Below are 3481 nucleotides of genomic sequence, written 5' to 3'. Positions count from 1 at the left end.
AATGGAAAGATCTCCCATGCTCTTGGATAGGTAGCACCAACATAGTAAAAATGGCAATCTTGCCAAAAGCAATCTACACATTCAATGCAATCCCCATCAAAATACTGGCACAATTCTTCACAGACTTTGAAAGAACAATACTCAACTTTATATGGAGAAACAAAAGACCCAGGATAACCAAAACAACCCTGTACAGTAAAGGAACTGCTGGAGGCATCACCATTCCTGACTTCAAGCTCTATTACAGAGCTTTAGTCCTGAAAACAGCTTGGTAGTAGCACAAAAATAGACAGGTAGACCAATGGAATCAAATAGAAAAACCTGGTATTAACCCACATACCTATGAACACCTGATTTTTGACAAAGAAGGTAAAGATATACAATGGAATGAACAAAGTCCCCAACTATGCTTTAAATATCTGTCCTTATACATAATGATAAGGATAGTCCTTAATACTTACCAAGGAAAATTTTCTTTCCAACAGATGGAGACCACCACACTAAACCACAGGCAATCAAAATGCAGAATTATTGAACTTATTCCCAAGGGATAAATCTAGAATACAATTTGTTTTTACCCACAGCTCAGTAATCATTGTGAAAATAGCTACAGAAAGAGTATATGATCCAAAGATATAGATAGCTTGCTGTGAGGTTGTGTCTTCTAGGAATGTCAGATATTTACCTATAAGGTCACACAAACATGATTGCCTAAATACTAGCTGATGATTGATAACAATACACATGTTAATATGGAAATGGGAAACATCAGGAGGCCTGAACTCTCCACAAATAACTTTAGGCAATTAACAAAAGCTGAGAGCCAGAGAAATGGTCTTGCCTAGGGAAGAGTAGATCAATTGGTTATTCAATATCCAAATGGTAGTCATCCCTAAAATCATTATTACAAATACCAACATAGAGAATGAGCAGGTTTCACTTACGTACTTAGAATATATACCTATGTGTGTGTAAATGTGTGTGTGTCTGTATATGTATGTAACAACAATTAATGAATAAAGAAATCATGTACTTGAAAAATAACATAAATTGGTATATGGGAGCAATTATAAGAAGGAAAAGGAACAGGAAAATGATATAATTATAATCTCAGAAAATAAAGATTTTTTATGTACATTATTTATTAATTTCTTTAAATTCATTTTGAACTTCATTAAAATTTAGAAACCTTGTGCTCAATGTGATACACTATGGAGAAAATGAAAGTATCTAAATTTGGAAGGAAAATATTCACAAAATAACACATGAAAAATAATTTTCTTTCAAAATAAATAAGAAACATTTATAAATACAATAAATAACAAAAACACTGAATAAAAATTAGTGCAAACCTTAATAGGCATGAAAAACCAGATAACATATAATGTTATAAGTTATGTGTAACCAAATAAATGAAATTTAAAACAATGAAATAACAGGTACAATGACCAAAATCCACACAAAGAAATGTTAACAAGGCAAATGGAGCCACAGTAATGTCCATCCATTGCTTTTATAAAACAGTATTAGTTGAAAACATTTTGGAATAAAAATGATACTGATCTTTTACACTTTTAAAGCAAAGGGACAGGGAGATTTAACAAAATTTGGCATAAACTTTTAATTCTTACTTTAAAACTCTGTAAATCTTTTAAAATGAAGTATAAAACAAATTAGATATTCTCCTTTTAGTCCACCTGTGGAATGTTATAGGAGTCCACCAGAGACGACCACTAAAGCACAGATTATAGCCTATAGAAAGTCTTTACTGCAGCCTGCTGGGACTACATTCAGGTATCCAGGGCCCCATGTATATCCCCTAGTATCCTGAGCAAGGCTACTTTGAAGGCAAAAAAATGGTCCTGACATCTTTCTTGGCAGCTTCATTGGACTGGGGTCTTTAGAAAAGCAAGCAGTTTAACAGAAGTTAAGATAAACAGAGTTTGATGTGGTTCTGAACAAGCAGGCAGTTTAAAAGAAGCTCAAATACTTTGCTAGGGCATATTGACCTTGGAATCCTAGAACAGAATTTCATAATTTTGCATGGGATTCTCCAGCATGGAAATCAAATTCTAGCTAATCCTGAAGTGACCTCAGAAAGAATACAAGATGGAGGAATCTCTGTACTGTCTTTCTCTGTCACAATGATACTTGGGAAACAGAGGGACATTATAAAACATAAATAGTGCCAGACTCTTAAAGAGCTGGGAAGCTCCAGATAAAAAAGTACTTTTAGGTCAAAATCACTCTGTATTTTTTTGTTGGACACTTTAGAAGATACAGCACCAACAATAAACTTGTGTGAACAGTGACTGTAGGAAAAAATGCATCAGTGTAGGTTCATCACTTATAAGAATTCCACATGCAATAATTATGCTGGTTAGGGACACTAGATATTTGTGAAGACAGAAAGTGTGAAGTAAGTACTTTTGTGCTTAATTTTTCTGTAAACAATGTATCTCTAAAGTTTATTTAAATTGATGAGAAATAATGAGAACTAAACATTAACAGCTACAAATGTCAGTGGCATTAGCAATGAACAGAATATTTGTGCTTTCCCATTTATGGTTTAACTAGAAAGCCAAATTTCATGAAAAGAAAGAACCTATGACTAGTCTAGACAATGTAAGTTAACACCAATAATTGAATAAGCTATGATTTTGGTGGATTGAAACACAATCAATTCTGCATAGCAAAGGAGGACATTTGAAATTATTTGGATACTAGTCCACTGAAAAAGTCATTGAGATATTGTGTAAATGTATATTTCTGTCATATTTTTGATTTTCAAAACCTATGCAGGGGCCATGCTAATATTCTTTGTATCGTTCCAATTTTAGTATATGTGCTGCCAAAGCAAGCACCTGACCTGACCTAGTGAGAGCACAAGGACACCAGTTGTAAAGCTGAGGAGCCAGCATTGGGCTGAATCAAACCCTCTGAATGTGGGTGTCAGTTAGGACGCCTGGACAGGCTATGGGACCTCTTATAGTGGAACCAATATTTACCAATAATGCACAAATGGACCTTGGGAGCCCATTCCCAATGGAGGGATACTATTGCAGCCCAGATACATAGAGGAGGGCCTAGGCCCTCCCCCAAATGATGTGACAGACTTTGATGATTTCCCCCATGGAAAGCCTCAACTTTCTTGGGGACCAGGTGGGGATTGGGTTGGTAGGGGATGTGGGAGGATGGGAGGGAGAGAGGGAATGGGGGGATTGATATGTAAAATGATTGTTTCTAAAGAAAAAAAGAAATAAATTGGCAGATGGGCCAGCCCTAAGGAAAGTTGCTATAATAATAATAATAATAATAATAATAATAATAATAATAATAATAATAATAAAACCTGAGCACAAGTCATCCAGAATAAAAGCTTTAGGCTCTGTCTCAAGAATCTATTTTTAGGTATTAGGGATGGGGAAAAACAAAAACTACAAAACCAACAACTTGCTGCCACAACATATAGTAATTACTG

At 34.8% G+C, this 3481-nt stretch overlaps 1 non-coding gene across 1 annotated transcript; it reads right to left on the bottom strand.

The window, feature by feature from the left end:
- Positions 1-2756: 2756 nt before the first annotated feature.
- Positions 2757-2864, bottom strand: LOC113837714. Its single transcript, XR_003488437.1, has one exon. It is a non-coding gene; the product is annotated as a U6 spliceosomal RNA (small nuclear RNA).
- Between the last annotated feature and the right edge of the window lie 617 nt (positions 2865-3481).

Source organism: Cricetulus griseus, chromosome X, assembly GCF_003668045.3.
Source record: "Cricetulus griseus strain 17A/GY chromosome X, alternate assembly CriGri-PICRH-1.0, whole genome shotgun sequence".
Lineage (NCBI taxonomy): Eukaryota > Metazoa > Chordata > Mammalia > Rodentia > Cricetidae > Cricetulus > Cricetulus griseus.
The sequence above is the reverse complement of the archived record's forward strand: the minus strand, read 5'-3'. Positions and strand labels throughout refer to the sequence as shown.